Genomic DNA, 21,598 nt, shown 5'->3' with positions numbered 1-21,598 from the left:
TCCCCCTCCCCCTCCCCCTCCCCCTCCCCCTCCCCCTCCCCCTCCCCCTCCCCCTCCCCCTCGCTCTGGAGTGTGAGCTATAGTTTGTAGATGGTGCTAAATGTTTGTGTGTTTCTGGTAGAGTAGTCATTAGCGCAGAGAGTTAGTATTGGGGGAGGGAGAGGAGAGGGACAATGGCTTTTATTTGAAGTTGTTTTTGTCAAGGTATATCAAGTTGTTTTTTTTCACTTTCAACACATGGACAGGAAATACAATTTACAAGTAATTACCACACCTGCAGGACATTAATCTCTTTACATGCTGCCTTTAGATTTGGTTTCAGTTACAGCTGGTTGTCCAACTTTTCGTATAATGTGCTACATTGACTCACTCCACCTTCGCTATTCCTGTCTCATGTTTCCATGATTGTTTATGTGTCTATTTTGAATTTTTAAATAAATTCAGACCATTCATACAAATGTCAAGATCGATTTTTAAATGTATCCGTGTCGACGATCCACGAGCATGATTCGTATCCTTGTGACTTGTGTCAGCCGTTCCGCTCCATTGTACCTTAAGGTTCTCACCCAAAACATCATTTAGTTTTCAAAATCTTTCTGAAAATAAAATATCTGTTCAGAAGGACCTCATTGTGTTTCCAGCTGGTACTTAACTTAAGTACAATGTTTCCATAGGCTTACATACTATTTACAGCATGGTAACCTGCTAATCAGCTCAAATATGAAGGTCCATGCCTGTGTGTATGCTCCACATGAGTCTATTCCTTCTGGAACTCCATTTCATGCATGAAATTGACTGCAAAAATGCTTCAAGGCACCAATTTGTGGTTATCACCTATCATTTTAACTCTTCTCTTTCCTGACTTTGCCCTCATGGCAACAGTTCATGTCCATCCTGTGAGAATTCAAGTAATGGAAGTTATCCCAACTAGAGATCAGGTAGTGAGGAACTTTGGAAGAGCTCCTTGAGAATATTCTGGTTTTGGTTGAATGTTAGGCTGATATTTTAAAAAGTATATTTAATAAAGTTAGATACTTGACACTTACCCTTCTACTGAGTTGGTTTAATGTGTTATGGAACAGAGTTGACACGGCCTTATTTTTCTTTTTGTTTAATATTGATGATACTAAGCAGTGCATTTACTGAAATGTATGTCCCTTTCTCAAATGAATCTCAAGGATGCTTTTGCTTAGACATGTATTGAGTGGGACAACCTCTTTTTTTTCCATTTGTTTTCTCTTCCAGTGGGACCAAGGCAGCGAAGGATATGGACCACTTCTCCTGGGGACCAATACTGCACCGAGCATTTACCCTACCTCGTGACTGGGCTACCATTCCACAAACACTTGAGGACCCTGGTTCCACCCGAAAGTTGGACGCTTTGTGACGTGTTTTAATTTTGAATATTTACCACAATAGTGGGAGGGGGGGGATGCAAATAACCATGTTGATTAATTTATTTTCTTCACTGATTTTTCCTTTAGTAAAAATATTAAATTCCAGTTATACTGAAGGGGAACAATTGAGGTGTTTGTATAATGGTGATGCTGTCCGGTTGTGTAACTTCCTAGTTGTCTGATACCTTTGAATATTGTGTAACACTAATCGAAGATGTTATTTGCTGGTGTACTTTGACATGTGACGTCATTAACCCTAAGAGTACTCTCGGCTTCCGAGAACCTACCTGCATTCATCTTAACAGGTAGGTTCCTGCCACGTACTGGACTAAACTGTCCAGAGAGGAAGGCCAGGTTATAAGATATCTAATCGTAACGGGCGAACTGCTATAATAATACAGTGACACTATACTGTGAGGTTAAAATTGACTCTGGTTCTTGCTCAATGGCCAGCAAAATGTCCTGTTCGATCGGCGGGCAAGAAGCCTGGGATGGATTGGCCATCGTAATCTGCCACCGATTATCGCTGAGCTCCTGCCAGTGATCAAGCAGGCTAAATCCTTCTGGGAAGGAGATTAGGGGAAGGGAGGGGGATAACGAACGCTGTGTACAAGATGAAGCCTGGCGACTCGAATGTGGTGGACTGCTTCTAATGTGACGTTGACAGGAAAACCGGGCAGTTTGTCAGAAAGGTTTAAATAAGAAATTATGTGGTTAGGTGTGTTTAGTGGAAACAGCGGAAGTGTTCAAAGGACATCTCTGCCACAAATTCTAGGGTGGTCGTGCCCTGAGAATGTGTTGGTGATGAGTCCAGCAGTGGCACAGGTGACTTGGACTTGTTTAAATTTGGGGATGTTTTCACTGTTGACATGTCTCCCTGACTTACTGTAGATATGACTTCAAGAGGCCATTGTATGACCTCGTTGGGTAGCTGATTAGGTATACAGTGAAAGAAAAGGATGGTTTTACAGAGAAATAAATGTTTTGAAGTTTTTTGCACATGTAATTAAAAGTTTAATGTTTCTGTAGAAAGCAGAATCTTTTATAATTCTATTTATTCACCTAAAACAATGGGCTGGACATTTTGGTTCCAGTGAGACTGAGTTCCATTGAGTGATGCTAAACTGGTCTCTTTGTGCTACTTTTTTCCATTTGCTTTTTCTTCCCGTTCATTCATCCTGCATCTGCTCCCCCCCAGATCTCAGTCCCCACCCCCAACCCTCCTCCCCAATATAAAACAATTGCTATCTGCAGACTGAAAGTCCGAGATTTCAGTCTAGCCGTCCTTAAAAATTGGGTTTGTGGCACCCGTTGACTGCACTCTTGTAATGAAAAGTTAATTTGCACAACTTCGTCAAAGCATTATGAAAGTCTTGAATGGAGCATTGAGTACTCTTGGTGGTTAATAACTTATCAGTGCTCTGCCACCACTTAGCAGTTGGCTACTTGGGCTTATTCTGCAAGGAAGAAGTCTTCTAGAGCCAGTACAGTCGGCATGAAGTACATTTTGTTTTGTTGTGTTCCTCTTGTAACTTGTAGAAGTAATATAGAAGTGTACTTTGTGACACGAATCGACAGAGTTTCTAAATACTTTTGATATTTGTAAACTTTTTTTAGTCTTACAGTTTTCAAAGGGGAAAATGTCACGTATCAAACGCTGTTTAACTGTGTGTTCGTTGTTGCTCGGGCCGTTCCTGCTTATTTTTTGAAAAGTCTGAAGAAGAAGGAAAAAAAAAACACACACAAAGCCTGACCTTGACCCCGGGAAAATAATTTGAACAGAGTCCAAGACAATTGGGTGCCAATCATGTCTGACACTAAATCTGACCTTGTCTGACCTCTGGAACGCATTTTGAGCTATGCAGTGAAGTAGAACGGGCAGAACATTGACCTTTTCAGCTTCTCAATCCTGAGTTTCAATCCAGCTCAGACTGGTGGACTTAGAACCCCCTTCACAATTGTGAAGGGGAGTCTGAGGAAGGTGGAGAGTGGGCGGGAGGGGGGAGAGAAGGGGGAGGGGGGTGGGAGGGTTGATGGTGTCAAGTCAGTTCCCAGTGGACACATCCATAACACAAGCTGCCTGTAACATGACTGGCACTAATAGGGCAATCTCCCTCTGAGAGGCCAGAGACGGGGTCAGCAGAAATCAACAGGAGATTTTTGCAGTTTAATTTAACCCTTGCATAGTTTAATTTAACCCGCGGATAGTTTTTCCACAAAGAATGTGGTCACTTCTCAAGGAAAAAGTAAAGAATTTAAATCTAACTTTTCCGCAACGGTCTACCTTAAAAATAAATAAATCTAGGTTTTGAATTTGGCTTTGATTGTAGTGAAGTTTTTGTTGAATCCCAACATTTCACCACTAAAATTGGCAGTACCTAAGGTGTCAGAAATAGTACTGGCATAGGTTTTGGTTTGGCAATTGAAATTTATTTAATGTGTCTGTTGCAGAGAGGAAAGGGGTCTCTGGGATTTTGAGCTGGCAGTGAATAACGATGGTGTGGAAAGTGGAGGTCTCTGGCGCAGCAGATGGAGGGTTTTTTTTGGTGGTGTATCTGACAGCTGTTGCTCGTGTGATCTGATATGTTCCCCGAAGTAATCTTTGCAACTTATCACCTGAAAAGGGGAGAAGAAATTATCATGTAACATGTTTGTTTCGCCTTTTAAGACAGTGCAGTACGAGATCGTTTTTAAACTTAAGACGCATTTTCGGCAACCCACATGCAACGGCAAAGCTTCTAATACCCCTGTCCCACTTAGGAAACCTGAACGGAAACCTCTGGAGACTTTGCGCCCCACCCAAGGTTTCCGTGCGGTTCCTGCAGGTTGCAGGTGGTTGCCGGAGGTTGCAGGTAGTGGAAGCAGGCAGGGAGACTGACAAAAACCTCCGGGAACCGCACGGAAACCTTGGGTGGGGCGCAAAGTCTCCAGAGGTTTCCGTTCAGGTTTCCTAAGTGGGACAGGGGCATTAATCTCTTGGTCGGGGGAAAAGGGCATAGTTGAGATGTGCAAGACCAAATAATGTGGATTTTTTTTTGTTGCACCTCAGACATGCTTGGGTTTTCCAAAACAAAAAGATGCCGTGTGCCAGTAATGACACTGAATGCTGTGGAGCCCACTGCAATGAATGATGTTCAGATTTCTGGTGGTGATTTTTCCCCAATGGCAAGACTTTATCAAAAACACAGACAGAGACTATCCAGAGGGTTTGCAACTCTTTCTGCAGTGAAGTCGGGTGCAAGCAATGCCGTGACATTAAGTGATGCAGATAGTTTCACTCATGGGTGGTACTTTTGGGGAATATTGGGACGAACCAGGGTGACAGTCCATCTTTACTAATTCGGTCGTGGCTTTTGATTGAAAACGCCCCTGGCTCTTGCCACGGTTCTTTCTTGTTACTGCAAACTCTTGAGACGTCCCGAACCGATCAGGTTTGCGCCTAATGATTTTTGGATGGATGAGAAAGTTTTGGTTAGGCTTTAAAACTGGCTGTGATCTGTTTTTAGTTCTTCAGCCAAGTTGGATGCGTAAATTGTATATTTTTATATCCACAAGCTACCGTCAACGTTCCTAGATTTCTAAAGTTGTTACGAACACTGGTTTTGAAATAGGGGGGGATAACTTTTGTGGGTAAGATTTAAAGTGTTGATACAGTTGTACTAAAACGAGGCAAAGGATCCTTTTTTTTCTTTTTTTCAAAAAAAAGGGTACCCGCATCAAAAAGAATGTGCAAACCTCTATCTATTTATACAAATCTGTCCTTAATATCAGTCCAATTAAGAGTGTAGAATGATTTGTGAATGGAAACCACTGCTCAGGTCTTTGATAATTAATCTGATGGGTGGAATTAGTGTAAAATCCTCTGATCTAGTATAATTCAGGACCTTGTTTCTATGGTGTGCCTGTCTCTTAAGATGCTTCTGATTCTATTTTGTTACTGTATGCTTGTTGTACATGCTTTTTTAAAAACAAACCTGTCCTTTGATACAAGTTCGTGTGAACTTTTTGCTTTCTGTTTTCTACCTTTGCTGATTTAAAAAAATAAAATGCTTCCACAGAATGCTGCTGTTTCCTGAAGGTGTATTGTGTATGAACATGAATAGGAATGGCCCATTGAGCCTACTTTGTTCAATAGACTGGGGCTTATCTTCTACCTCCAAACCCCTGACTCTCAGTCTGAAGAAGGGGCTTGACCCGAAATGCCACCTATTCCTTTCCTCCAGTGGTGATATCGGGCCTGCTGAGTTACTCCAGCTTTTTGTGTCGATCTTCACCATTTTCCTACCCTATCCAAGCACCCCCGATTCTTTTATTGCCCCCTCCGAAGGCAGTCCATTAAGATGGAGGATGACTTGCTTCCACTGAACGATGTTGGTTCCAATGGGCCAACGTTGGAACTGCAGACACTTCGATAGATAGGTCAGGAGGTGCTTGCTAGACCAGGGGAGGGAGATGTGAGTAGATGGTGAACTAGCATGTTCCTTCCACCCATTATTTGGAGTTGGAGACGCAAGAGACTGCAGATGCTGAAATCTTGAGCAAAAACCCAAAGTGCTGGAGGAACTCGGGATGCCAGACAGCCCCCGTGGAGGGAAAAGGACAGGCGACATAAAAGGATATCAGGTGCAGGAGTAATTCGACGGGCCAGGCAGCATCCCTGGAGAACATGAATAGGTGATGTTTCGGGTCGAGACACTTCAATCAGATTGGGGGAGGTGGGGGTGGAGTGGAAAGCTGGGAAAGGAGAGAGACATGACAAAGAGTGGCAGGTGATAGGTTGACAGATGCTGTATCTCCAGTATGCATGAGACCTCACTCCTGCAATCAAGGGGGCCCAGGACAGAAAGGTCAGTGTGGGAATGGGAAGGGGAGGTAAAATGGTTCGCAACCAGGAGACCTTGGCATACCTAGCGCAAGTGTTCAAACGAAAGCCTACATTTGATCTCGCCGAAGTACAGGAGCCCACATCAGGAACACAAATGAAGTATGCAGTCGATGAGGTTAGAAGAAATGCACGTGAGCGTCTGACACACCTACCTGCAAGGACTGCTGGGGTCCCTGGATGGAGAGGAGGGAGGAGATCTAGGGACAGGAGTTACATCTCCTGCGATTGCAGGGGAAAGTACCTGGGTTAGGGTGGGAAGGGATAAGTAAACCCAGGAGTTGCGGAGGGGGGTGGTCTTGACATAAGGCTTCACTATGGCGCCGATGCATTACTCTGGCCAAATAACATATCAAGGTCTCTGAAACCCACACAGTTATGGATAATGTATCAACTCGATGCAGACCAAGCCTCCAGTCAGGATTGAACTGGGATCTCTCACTCTGTGCGGCAGTGGCTGTATTAAGCCAAAGCTGGATGAGTATTTCCCAAGGCAGTCTCTGTACTTTATCACTGACTTGAGGTGATGTAATTTTCAAATTGAATCTCATCATGCTCTCATGACTCAGTTCATCGTAAGCTCTCAACCCATTTATTATAAATTTTTCTGTTGCAATCCATTTTTCCTTCCTGTGATCCCCTCACTAGCACTTGATATACTTCAGCAAGAGTTTGGGGTTTTTTTTAGCCCACAAATGAGTTATGAATCATGTGCAGTAGTACCCAATCCTTTGTTAAATTTTCAGCTCTCCTTAAATCCTGGGCAGAATATGATGATGTTTCTGAAGCAAGTAAAAATAGGAGCCAAGTTTTCAGAAGGTACATCATTCATCAACGGAATTTACTGGAGCAATTCATACTTTCAACTTGATCCATCAAAGTACTTAAATAAGTCGATCTGTGTGTAAAGGCATAATTGGGAGCAGTGATGTATAAAATTACTTCACTTTGTGTGTACAACACTCTGGACATCTGGCAGGCCATTTCCCTTATTAACCAGTCATTAACTGAATTTTAGCTTGTCACTCTTTGTGTACCTACATCTGGAATGACATTCTAATCCTACAGCTAAATTCATCACTGCACAAACTTGCACCAGTTTACCAGGAATGTTCCACGTTGAAGGAAAGCACATCAGTCCCCTCGAACATTTATATTGTAATTTTGGCCCGGATTTGTTCTGGCCATTGCTCACCTTCAGTTTCCTGGAGGCTGTGGAGGCCAAGTCAATGGATATTTCTAAGACAGAGATAGATAGATTCTTGATTAGAACAGGTGTTGGGAGTTATGGGGAGAAGGCAGGAGAATGGGGTTAGGAGAGATAGATCAGCCGTGATTGAATGGCGGAGCAGACTTGATGGGCCGAATGGCCTTATTCTGTTCCTATCACTTATGAACTCATAATGATGTGTGGGCTGGCTAGTGTAGACATGTGGTCGAGATGATAACAAAGGGAGGAAAACAAAAGGAGATAAACATAGTGTGTAGGAAGGAACTGCAGATGCTGTTTTAAACTGAAGGTAGGCACAAAAAGCTGGAGTAACTCAGTGGGACAGGCAGCATTAGGGAACACCATTTCAATTATCCATACCAATATTTCGGAATAGATAAGATTGATTCACCATTGTGGTTTCTTCGAATAGCCTCGGACAAGATCATGCTGATGTCAACGGCCTTTATTTTATGGCATTGGAGCTTCTGTAATTCGTGTGGGATGGTGTTGGTTACTACCACCTCATCAATTGATGATTCCTGGAGAGAAGGAATGGGTGAAAACAAGGATTTGAGTATAGGAGCAGGGAGGCTCTACTGCAGTTGTACAGGGTCTTGGTGAGACCACACCTGGAGTATTGCGTACAGTTTTGGTCTCCTAATCTGAGGAAAGACATTCTTACCATAGAGGGAGTACAGAGAAGGGTCACCAGACTGATTCCTGGGATGACAGGACTTTCATATGAAGAAAGACTGGATAGACTTGGCTTGTACTCGCTAGAATTTAGAAGATTGAGGGGGGATCTTATAGAAACTTACAAAATTCTTAAGGGGTTGGACAGGCTAGATGCAGGAAGATTATTCCCGATATTGGGGAAGTCCAGAACAAGGGGTCACAGTTTAAGGATAAGAGGGAAGTCATTTAAGACCGAGATGAGAAAATCATTTTTTGCACAGAGAGTGGTGAATCTGTGGAATTCTCTGCCACAGGAGGTAGTTGAGGCCAGTTCATTGGCTGGATTTAAGAGGGGGTTAGATGTGGCCCTTGTGGCTAAAGGGATCAGGGGGTATGGAGAGAAGGCAGGGATAGGATATTGATTTGGATAATCAGCCATGATCATATTGAATGGCGGTGCAGGCTCGAAGGGCCGAATGGCCTACTCCTGCACCTATTTTCTATGTCTATGTTTCTATGTGACATTTTGGGTCAAGACCCTTTTTCAAGGTGTCGACCCAAAACGTCACCCATTCCTTCTCTCCAGAGATGCTGCCTGTCCCGCTGAGTTACTCCAGCTTTTTGTGTCTGTCTTTGGAGATAAACGTAGGATGTTTGTCAATAGGCCTAATTTTTCTCCTATCACTTATGACCTTATGAGCTCTGAACTAAAGGTTGGGACCACCACAATGATAAGAACACAATTCAAGATGTTCCCGTGATAATGGCGTGTGCTCCATATTCAATTGGTTGTAAGCATTGGTGCCAGTGAGACACAGCCTAAGTATTTCATCTCATGTCCAAGATGAATTAGTTGCTGCTTTCAGAGACATATTCTGAATAATTACCAGTGCTTTTATTTTCTCCCAAGGTTTCCTCCACTAATAAAACACAGATGACAAGCAATCACCACAGAAATGTGGAGAATTCTCTGAAGCTCCATTTTAAATTTTTTTTGAGGCTGCTCTGTTTAAAGGTTGAACAGGGAGATGGATTCATCAATGTTCGCAGTTTTCCAAGAGTAATGAAAAGAAAGTTCCACACGGATATACATAATGATGACATTTCACGTGGCAGAGGGTCTTCCAGTCCGGATTCTGGCCGGGTTAGAGGAAACAAATCAGGTTTTATTCATTGGTTTCCCTTTCACCAAACTTTGCTCAGGTTGAAGTGATTTAGTTTGGCTGTGTACATCTTCGTTCCTCTATGGTAAATGCCCCCGCGCCACCCCCCCCCCCCCCCCCCAGAGATACTCCTCTAGTATCTTTGATCCTCCTATATGCCAAGCCAGATTATTTAAAAACTGGCTTTGCAAGTTTCTGCCTCTATGACTGATCAGTCGGTCATTGCTGGTAAAGTTGCAGCCTTACAGCATCAGAGACCCGAGTTCGATCCTGGTTATGAGGGGGCTGTCTGTACGGAGTTTGTACGTTCCCCCTGCGACCACATGTTATTTTCCAGGAACTCCAATTTCTTACCACATACCAAAGACATGGAGGTTTGAAGGTTAATTGGCTTCTGTAACTTGCAAGTTGTTCCCAGTGTGTAGGATAGTAGACATAGACAATAAACAACAGGTGCAGGAATAGACCATTTGGCCCTTCGAGCCAGCACCACCATTCAATGTGATCATGGTTGATCATCCCCAATCAGTACCCCGTTCCTGCCTTCTCCCCATATCCCCTGACTCCGCTATCTAGCTCTCTCTTGAAAGTAACCAGAGAAGCGGCCTCATGTACTAGTGTATGGGGTTATTGCCAGTCGGTTTGGTCTCGGTGGGCCCAACCAAGGGCCTCTTTCCACATTGTATGTCTGAAGTCACTACAATCAGCCCGGCCCAAAACATCATCTAGATGCTGCCTGACCTGTAGAGTTACTCCAGTGCCCTTCTTTTTAAACAGCATCTGCAGTTCCTTGCGCCCGAATGTTATTGGTTTGTTCTATTGTCCTTTCATATTGTAGTGCCATTTTCCGCTGGACTTCATGACAGATCAGAAGTAGGGCTTGTGTGTGTGTGTGAGTGTGTGTGTGTGTGACCTTATAACTTGGCACTGAGAGTAAGCCCAAATGTAGGGCAACACATACAAATGTAAAAGGCACAATTATGTCAATTACATGATCAGAGAAACAATAAAGACAGGTATTTATTTTTAGTTATCCTTGGTTGAATGCAAGGAATAGTCACATAATGTGTGTCATGTCAATAGGGAAGAAAGTCTTGATTACAAGTTATTAATGTAACCTGATGCTGATTAGCTTTGACATTGTTATTGTCTGTATGTAATGAAGTCACTTGAGCCCCCATACATCATGTTATTGTCTAGGATCCTGAGAAATGAAGTTTCAAAACAAATGACAAAGCCGGCAAGACTTACTGTATTTCAATCCGTCGTGGATAACTTTGAAAATCAAGGATATCTGTTTAGATAAAGGAATGCAAAAGTAATATTTGATCTGCCAGACACTCTGAGTTACTCCAGATCTGAAGAAGGTCCCGAACTGAAACACCAGCCTATCCATAGACACACGCACAAAATGCTGGAGTGACTCAGTGGGACAGGCAGCATCTCTGGAGAGAAGGAATGGGTGACGTTTCGGGTCGAGACCCTTCTTCAAACTAGAGTCACCTCTCCATGTTCTCCAGAGATGCTGCTTGACCAAAATAATGACCAGCTTTATGTCTCCTATTTGTGTAAACCAGCATCTGCAGTTCCTTGTTTCTACATTTTCACTGCAGGACTTTGAGTTTAGTGCAAGATTCCCGCATTTGCAGTACCTTGTGTCTCCATTTGATCCGCACCAATTGTTCAAGTTTGATTAAAAATGACTAATTGTTACTAGAAGATGTTTCAAGCATTTTCAATATACCTCGGTAGCAGGTGAAAGGCGTCTTGGTTTGCCCATGGACTTGGGGCAACGAGTTATTTGTCACCAATAACTTTAGGAAGGAAACCAAAGATCTCAGACAAAACCCACGTGGTCACGGGGAGAACATACAAACTCCGTACAGACAGCACCCGTAGTCAGGATCAAACCCGGGTCTCTGGTGCTGTAAACGCGGTAAGGCAGCAACTCGACAGCTGTGCCATTTGACTATTTGTTAACTATTTGGATTTGAATGAGGATGCATTGTTAACTTTACGCGTCGCACTAAAACTGATGGTAACTAAAACGCACTCTGTAACTAAACCTGATGGTACAGTATGGTGAAGAAAGTTGTCTGTGAATCACACGGGATCTTGATCAACTGGTGTATGGGCTGTGGAATGGCAGATGGAGTTTAATATGAATAAATGTGAGGTGCTGCGTTTTGGTGGGACCAAACCAGAGCAGGACTTGGGACAATTTACAATTTACTGAAGGTAATTGACCTACAAACCTGGATGTCCTTGACGTGTAGTAGGAAACCGGAACACCCGGAGAAAACCCACGCGGTCACAGGGAGAAGGTGCACTCGTACAGACAGCACTCGTAGTCAGGTTCGAACCCGGGTCTCTGGCAACTCTACCACTGCTCCACTGTGTGTTTGAAAGCACCATCACCATGTCTGCAGTTGCTCTGCGGGACCGCTCGCCCCCACACTGATGTTGTTACTAACATCCCTTAAAGATGATCCAGGGCGATGCACTAGTGTGCCGCAAATCCACATCATATGTTAAACTAAGACTTCTCTGAGTGTGGCACAGCTGGTAGACCTGCTACCTCACAAGCACCAGAGACCCGGGTTTGATCCTGACTTTGGGTGCTGTGTGTGTGTGTGGAGTTGGCACGTTCTACCTGCGACCACGTGGGTTTTCTCCGGATGCTCCGGTTTCCTCCCACATCCCAAAACAGGTTCGGAGGTTAGTTGGCCTCTGTAACACTGCCCCTAGTGTTTAGGGAGTGGATATGACAGTGGGATAACATAGAACCAGTGTGAACATGTGATCGATGGTCGGCGTTGACTCGGCTGCATGCTGTATATCTGAACTAAACTATAAACTAAACTGCCGATCCCATTTTAGGTATAAAACCATGGGCACTGTTTCGAAGAGGTCCAAGGGAATTCTACCCTGCTTCCCAACCTAATTCCAGAACAAACGTCATTGAATCAGCGTATATCCTCGTTATTGCACAGCTGGATGTAGGAACTAGTTATGCACAAATGGTTTGCAATGTCTCACTGCCTCGACCGGTGCTATAAAATACATTTATTTATTTCGTTCAGTGGCGATAAAACCAATCTCGCAGCGGGACGCAGTAATTGTCCAACTTTTGCGAATTTTAGTTGAGTTTAGTTTAGTTTGGAGGCACAGAGAGGAAACAAGCCATTTGGCCCACGAGTCAGCGCCGACCACAATCCCAGTACACGAACACTCTCCTACACACCAGGGGCAACTTACAATTTTTACCGAAGCCAATTAACCTACAAACCTGTACGTCTTTGGGATGTGGGAGGAAACCCGATGCACCTGGGGAAAACCCACGCGGTCATGGGGAGAATGTTCAAACTCCGTACAGACAGTCCCGGTGGTCAGGATCTAACCCTGGTCTCAGACGCTGTAAGGTAGCAACTCTACTGCTGATCCACCATGCCCCCTTGATTATTGATTATTAAACCATTCTAATCAATATCAATATTAAACCAACTGTAATAATGTTTAAGAAGGAACTGCAAATGCTGGAAAATCGAAGGTAGACAAAAATACTGGAGAAACTCAGTTGGTGAGGCAGCATAGAAAGATAGAAAGATAGAAAATAGGTGCAGGAGGAGGCCATTCAGCCTTTCGAGCCAGCACCGCCCTTCATTGTGATCATGCCTGATCGTCCCAAATCTATAACCCGTGCCTGCCTTCTCCCCATATCCCTTGATTCCACTAGCCCCTAGAGCTCTATCTAACTCTCTCTTAAATCCATCCAGTGATTTGGCCTCCACTGCCCTCTGTGGCAGGGAATTCCACAAATTCACAACTCTCTGGGTGAAATTTTTTTTTCTCACCTCAGTCTTAAATGACCTCCCCTTTATTCTAAGACTGTGGCCCCTGGTTCTGGACTCGCCCAACATTGGGACCATTTTTCCTGCACCTAGCTTGTTCAGTCCTTTTATAATTTTATATGTTTCTATAAGATCCCCCCTCATTCTTCTAAACTCCAGTGAATACAAGCCCAGTCTTTTCAATCTTTCCTCAGTCCCGCCATCCCAGGGATCAATCTCGTGAACCTACGCTGCACTGCCTCAAATCACAAGGATGTCCTTCTTCAAATTAGGAGACCATAACTGGAAATGGGCAACGTTTCTGGTCGTAGAAGGGTTTCGACCTGAAACATTGCCTATTTCCTTCGCTCCATAGATGCTGCCTCATCCGCTGAGTTTCTCCAGCATTTTTGTCTACCAACTGTAATAATCTTGGTTATTAAACTATTCCAACACATCAGCAGAGAAGCTCACTAAAAATTAAGTGATATCTCACTCAGGCTTACTCAGAAAATTGACATCTGACTGTAGAAAACTGCTCTTTGGCAAAGTCTCTCTGTACGCAGCTGAAGTTGGAATTCTCAGGGGACTGGCAAAAAAAAAAGATGAATTATTTGCTTTAGTAATTGCACAGGCACATGGTGGTCTTTTGCCTCAAGCTACAGGATTTCATTAAAACACAACTAATAAAGTTAGATTCTTTGTCGGAGCTCGATCAAGGGCAAGAGTGCGTCTGGCTCAGTTGGTATTGGACCAGAGTGAATCTTCTTTGTGAGATGAGATGGCAAATGCAGATGGAGTTTAATCCAAGTAATGCTCCTGTCCCACTTAGGAAACCTCTGGAGACTTTGCGCCCCACCCATGGTTTCCGTGCGGTTCCGGGAGGTAGCAGACAGTTGCCGGAGGTTGCAGGTGGTGGAAGCAGGTAGGGAGACTGACAAAAACCTCTGGGAACCGCACGGAAACCTTGGGTGGGGCGCAAGGTCTCCAGAGATTTCCGTCCAGGTTTCCTAAGTGGGACAGGGGCATAAGTAAGAGGTGTCGCACTTTGGAAGGTCGAATGCAAGGAGAAAATATACAATTCATGGTCAGACCCTAAATGGCATCAATTGCCAGGCAACATACAATGACCATCAAAATCTCCCCTTAGAAAAGGTGGTGCCGGTCAATTCTCTTGACCAATAAGTGAGATAGACAAAAAGCTGGAGTAACTCAGCGGGCCAGACAGCATCTCTGGAGAAAAGAAATTGGTGGTGTTTCAAGTCGAGACCCTTCCTCAGACCTAGTGCAAAGTGTGGACATAGTGCAGGGCAGCAAGTAAACAGGCCCTTCAGCCCAAAATATCCATGTCAACAGCCAAGCATCCATTTACACAAATCCTCCATAATTCCATTTCAGTCGCCCTACATTCAAATTAACTCCACTCCAATTCTAGCATGCGTCTACACACTTCTCCAAACAAGGGCACATTTCTAATCTACCAACTAATAAGGCATTTGATAACGTCCCCCATTGTAGGGAAGATGAGGATGCCTGGGCTTAACAGTGATAAATGGTGATAGTGGAGGAGGCCCAGGAATGAAAGGTTGTATGGGAATGGGAGGGGGATTTAGTGTTTAGCAACCAGGAGATCGCATTGGCCAAGGTGGACTGAGCGAAGGTATCTGCTTTACCTCACCTTATACATCAAGCCCTCTATCCCAGGAATCAACCTGGTGAATCTTCACCCCATTCCCTCAATTGCAACGTTTCTCCTTCCTGAGGACCTGGGCCCACTAGTCCAGATGTCTTCACACAAGGACCAGTTAAAATTGGAGCGTAATGTCTTTACACATGCGCTGATATTATCTTGCAACAAAGATCTAATTGTTCTCTGTACCTGTATGTTAACTTTCTGCTATCCACATACGGAGAGACCCAGGTCCTGGGTACACTATCGCCTTTCATTCTCCCATCAGTTTGAATACTCCACCTGTTCTTTGTTCCACAAGGTGAAGCTACCCATCAAACCATGTTCTATAAGAAGAACAGAAGTTTTCCCCCTGAAGATAGACACAAAAAACTGGAGTAACTCAGCGGGACAGGCAGCATGTCTGCAGAGAAGGAATGGGTGACATTTCGGGTCAAGATTCTTCTTCAGACTTGTTGGACATAAGCTTCCTCAGACTCAGTTTGCGCCTGGTGAAAATCAGCAAGTCTGGCAGCAGCTGGAGTGGGAAGTGGACATCTGAAGGAAGGTCCCGACCCGACACACAAAGTGCCACTAGAGTGCATTTCATAGAAACATAGAAACATAGAAAATAGATGCAGGAGTAGGCCATTCGGCCCTTCGAGCCTGCACTGCCATTCAATATGATCATGGCTGATCATCCAACTCAGTATCCTGTACCTGCCTTCTCTCCATACCTGATCCCTTTAGCCACAAGGGCCACATCTAACTCCATCTTAAATATAGCCAATGAACTGACCTCAACTTACTTCTGTGGCAGAGAATTCCAGAGATTCACCACTCTCTGTGTGAAAAATGTTTTTCTCATCTCGGTCCTAAAAGATTTCCCCTTTATCCTTAAACTTTGACCCCTTGTTCTGGACGTCACCAACATCGGGAACAATCTTCCTGCATCTAGCCTGTCCAACCCCTTAAGAATTTTGTAAGTTTCTATAAGATCCCCCCTCAAACTTCTAATTCCCTCCCACAGATGCTGCCTGACCAACTGTGCTCTTCCAGCACTTTACAGATGTTGGAATCTTGGTCGACGTACAGTTCTCTTGAGGCTCCTGGTGGCCAACATTCAAACACTGAATCAAATTAACCGGTCATTCATCTTGCTGCTTATGAAACTTTGTCTTGTGCAAATGTTCCATTGGCAGTTTGCTGGAGGACTTCAAACAACGGTAAATGGCATTGTTGGCAATATGTTTCAGGCCACTCAGTACTTGAAAGGAAATCAAAATCCCCTTAATATTAAAGAACTGCGCTGCCAGATATAAAATTTCATACAACATATTGGGTGCATGATCTTCAGAGCTGCTGCCAGGCCTCAGTTTAAGACGAGGAACATATAGTTCGAATTATTTTACTTCTAGTAAAACTGATTTTCATTTTACGAGAGGTTGAACAAATTCACTTGGAAAAGAAAAGTGCAGAAATACCAGGCCTTTATTTTGACTCAAGCACCATTCTCACAGGGTTGGAGTAGCTCAGCGGATCAGGCAGCATCTCTGGAGAACATGGATAGGCGATGTTTCGGCACAGACCCTTCTTCAGACCAAGTTGGACAGAGCCTAGCAAGTGATAGGGGTGTCTGGGGCAGGGGGTCAACCCGCAACGTCACCAATTCCTTTTCTCCAGAGATGCTGCCTGACCCGCTGAGTTACTCTAGCTTTTTGTGTCTATCTTCGGTTTCAACCAGCATCTGCAGTTCCTTCATACACAAGTGATAGGTGGATACAGGCGAGCGGGGTTTCCATTGGCAGATGGGTGGACAAAGACTGCTGATGAACAGGAGACAAAGTGGAGAAGAGGAGTGGCATGCGAAGGCAGAGGAGGCATGGTGGTGCAGCGGTAGAGTTACTGCCTTACAGTGCCACAGACCTGGGTTCGATCCTGACTGGGGGGGTGCTGTCTCTATGGAGTTTGTATGTTCCCTCGAGACAGTGTGGGTTTTCTCCGAGATCTTCGTTTTCCTCCCACACTCCAAACACGTACAGATTTGTAGGTTAATTGGATTGGTATAAGTGTAAATTGTCCCTAGTGTGTGTAGGATAGTGTTAATGTGCAGGGATCGCTGGTCGGTGCAGACTCGATGGGCCAAAGGGTCTGTTTCTATGTTGTGTCTCTAAACTAAATTAAAGGAAGGGAGATAAATGATGGGGATGTGTAATAGGGAGCATGATAATGAGTGAGAGGCATGTGGCACAGGGAATAAAGGTGCGGGGTGGAGGGAGGGTGGGGGGTGTATTGCCTAAAATTGGAGAATGGGGTGTTCATACCATTGGGTTGTAAGCTGCTCAAGTGGAACAGGAGGTTCAGTTCTGGCTGCGTGCGTTTGGACTCTGGCAAACCTGGTGTGCATCTATTTCATAGAAACATAGAAAATAGGTGCAGTAAATGAACAGAACAACAGAAGAGAAATACTTGAGGAAAACTAATTGGTGGTTTGGCTGACGTTAGCTGAATAGAAATGGCACGATGAGAGCAGCTGAAATAGATGTTTAGTGGTGCCTTTTGTACTGAGTGGATTTTGGAATCATTGAATCTAACAGCAAAGACCCTTGGTAAAGTGCCAGCACTTTGATGGAACTGTCCAATTAATCCCATACCCCTGCTCCTTCCCCCATAACCTTTACATTCTTTCATCATAAATATATACACTATTCCCTTTTGAGAGTCATTATTAAATATCCATCCACAACCCTTCCACTGAGTGAATTCCACCTCATAATTTTCACTGTGTATGAAAAAAATCTCAAACCCCCTCGGGTTCATTTGGCAACACCTTAAATCTGTGCCCTGTGTTCGCTACCTCCCACTGCGAATCATTACTCCTGATCTTCCTGATAATTTTGAACATCTTTCTACAGATATCTCAGTGTCTCTGATCATGCCAGACTTAGCGAAGCCCTCCCTATGCACAGACACACATAGACAGACACACTCACGCACATACACAAATAGACACACAGGCAGACACACACATAGACACTCAGGCAGACACACACGCAGACACACACATAGACACACACACAGACACACAAATAGACACACACATAGACACGCACATAGACACGCACATAGACACGCGCTGAAGAAGGTTCGGCCCGAAAAATTGCCTATTTCCTTCGCTCCATAGATACTGCTGCACCCGCTGAGTTTCTCCAGCATTTTTGTGTACCTTAGACACACGCATAGATGCAAACATATACACACACACACACACATAGACACACACACACACACACACACATAGACACACACACACACACACACATAGACACACACACACACACACACACACACACATAGACACACACACACACACACACACACAGACACACACACACACACACACACACACACACACACACACACACACACACACACACACACACATAGACACACACACACACACACACACACACACACACACACACACACAGACACACACAGACACACACATAGACACACACATACACACACACATAAACACATACATAGCCACCCACATACACACACACACATACACACACACACATACACACACACATAGACACACACATAGACACACACATAGACACACACACACACACATAAACACACACATAGACACACACACACACACATAGACACACACACACATAGACACACCCACACAGACACACACACACACACTGTGTTTATATTGCTTTACATTTCAATCCAATTGAATGTCTAATTCTATTCAGTTTATCTGCAGCGAAGGGCTCTCTGTGGTCTGCCATTACAGCTCAGAGCTGCCCTCTCATGGGCAGTTGTACTTTAGCAGTTTGATTAACATCCAACTGAAACCGAACCATTTAAAACATCACTTTCCATTTCCCCACAATATCCACCTGGATAGATAGCTACAATAATCCAGTGGGAATTCCTCTATGGCAGAGGCAGAAATGGCAGAGGCAGATAAACTGAAATCTGTAGGAAACACAGTGAAGCCTAATGTTTACATATTAAAAACTGAGGATAACTCAGAGTTTTAATGTTATTCATGTGTATAAGTCGTTGGAGCAGAATATCTAGTCTACTCAGCCATTCAATAATTTAGTTTAGTTTAGTATAGAGATACAGCGTGGAAACAGGCCCTTCGGCCCAGCACGTTAGTGCTGACCAGTGATCCCCGCACATTAACACTCTCCTACACACACTGGTGACAATTTACAATTTTACCGAAGCCAATTAACCTACAAACCTGTACATAGTTGGAGTGCGAGAGGAAACCAGAGCACACGGAGAAAACCCACACAGGTCACGGGGAGAATGTACAAACTCCATTTAGACAGTACCTGTGGTCAGGATTGATACCCGACTTCACAAAATGAACAAGTACCAACGCAGAGCTAAAATGAGCTGGGTGTTGTGTTTGTGTACTAGTTCATAATAGTTCATAATGCACTTGCATAATCATCTGACACTGTATAAAATCATGAGAGGAAAAGATCAGGTATATCGAGTAGATGGTCCAGAGTAGGTGAATCTAGGACCAGAGGACAAAGGTTTAAGGTGAAGGGGAAAAGATTTAATAGGAATCTGAGGGGTAACTTTTCCACAGAGAGGATGGTGGGTGTATGGACAAGCTGCCAGAAGAGGTAGTTGAGGCTGTGACTATCCCAACGTTTAAGAAACAGTGAGACAGGTACATGGATAGGACAGGTTTGGAGGGATTTGGACCAAATGCAGGCAGGTGGGACTAGTGTAGCTGGGACACTGTATCACTCTATGACTCTAATTTGTCTCTTTTGGGAAGTTGACGATCATTAGTGTAAAAATCCTGTGACTGGTCTTGGTTTTCGGGACTTCAAATGCTGTTGCATTATTGACCACCGGAGGGCAGATGTGGACTGTGAGAGCAGACCTCAAGTGCCCGCTAATAAAGATGTTTGGAAGAATGAATGACCATTGTTAAAGTTAAGTTCCAATATATTTCAGAATTTATCGTCATATATTGAATTTAAAAGGAGCAAACCCTCTTAAAAATGGATGACTAAAAGGTAATTGCAAGTGTAACTCTGCAACTTACAGTGAACAGATACATGACAAGGGAATAATAAGGGGAGAATCTATGGGAAGCAACAAGAGCTCTCCCTGACATTGTGTTCATAACTTCATTTGTCATTGAAGCACAAATAGACCATTCGGCCCATCATGTCTACTTTGGCATTCAATCGTGGCTGATCTATCTGTCCCCCTCAGCACCATTCTCCTCCCTTCTCCCCATATCCCCTGGTTGGTATCTGTATTTGTGACTCCATTCAATTCAGAAGGTGAGAGGCTTTGTGACATCACCCACGTTAGTTTCTGTGGTGTTGTTAACAACCACCCTCCACAACCTTTGTCCAAGCAGCCAAGGCGAAAACATGTTTGATCAGATCTCCCCCCCTGGTAGCAGATGGTGTGGGATCATCCTATGGAAACTCAATTTAATTGATTGTCACGTGTACCGAGGTGAATAACGTTTAGTACAAGATAAAGTCCAGTAAAGTCTGATTACAGTTACTCCGAGGGTCTCCAATGAGGTAGATGGGAGGTCAAGACTGTTCTCTCATTGGTGATACGATAGTTCAGTTGCCTGATAATAGCCGGCACGAAACTGTTCCTGAATCTGGGGGTTAGGCATTTCAAACTATCAGTTTAGTTTAGTTTAGAGATACAGCACGGAAACAGGCCCTTTGGCCCACTGAGTCCGCACCGACCAATGATCCCCGCACATATTAACACTACTCTGCACACACTAGGGACAATTTTACATTTATACCAAACCTATTAACTTACAAACATTTGCTGTGGAGCAAACAAAATGTGTCGGGAGGAACTGCAGATGTTGGTTTAAATCAAAGACAACGCAAGCTGGAGTAACTCAGCAGGTCAGGCAGCATCTCTGGAGCAAAGGAATAGGTGACATTTTGGGTCCAGACCCTTCTCCAGACCAAAGCATTTTGAATTAAGGTTCTGGAATAGAACTTGGATCCAAAATCTTCCAAATCAAAGCACAGTGTACTGTGGAAATACGTACAGCATTTATCTCTAAATGTTTTGTATATTTTGGTAAATCAGAGGATATGACAATTTAGAGATAAGCCCAGTAAACACCACTATGCCAGGTGTTTCCTGCCAGCTCAACATGCAAACAGGTTTTGCAGAGACTTGCTGTGCCTCTGCAGAATGTGGCCAGTACATTTTACATACAGGGTTTAAAACATGAAGGGCAATGTTCAACGTTACCATCTCGTCAGACCTTTTCTAATTGTGTGTAGGGTACATAGGTTATTGCGTATTCATGCAGAAACTTATCATTTCTGCAAGAGGATGTGTTATTAGAATTCATAACTTAAAATCTGCTGCAAATATCCAGCAAAATGCCACAAATACCCACAAAGGACAATCATGGGCTTTGTTTTGAAGGCATTTGGGCCCCAGATCTGAGAAAGGATGTGCTGGCTCTGGAGAGGGTCCAGAGGAGGTTTACAAGAATGATTCCAGGAATGAGTGGGTTTACATGTGATGAGTACTGGGCCACTCGCAGGGGGGGGGGGGGGGGGGGGGGGGGGGACCTCATTGAAACTTACAGAATAATGAAAGGCATAGATAGAGTGGATGTTCCCACTGGTGGGAGAGTCTAGGACCAGAGGTCATAGCATCAGAATTAAAAGGCACTGTTTTAGAAAGAAGGTGAGGAGGATGTTTA

General features: G+C 44.1%; 1 long non-coding RNA gene across 1 annotated transcript; it reads left to right on the top strand.

Moving 5' to 3' along the window:
* The first annotated feature begins 1,237 nt into the window (after positions 1–1,237).
* On the top strand, positions 1,238–11,929 carry LOC116969762. Its single transcript, XR_004410917.1, has 3 exons — positions 1,238–3,968; positions 6,777–6,781; positions 11,917–11,929. It is a non-coding gene; the product is annotated as an uncharacterized LOC116969762 (long non-coding RNA).
* The last annotated feature ends 9,669 nt before the right edge of the window (positions 11,930–21,598 follow it).

Source organism: Amblyraja radiata, unplaced genomic scaffold, assembly GCF_010909765.2.
Source record: "Amblyraja radiata isolate CabotCenter1 unplaced genomic scaffold, sAmbRad1.1.pri scaffold_1121_ctg1, whole genome shotgun sequence".
NCBI lineage: Eukaryota > Metazoa > Chordata > Chondrichthyes > Rajiformes > Rajidae > Amblyraja > Amblyraja radiata.
This window is presented reverse-complemented; position numbering and strand designations above follow the sequence as displayed.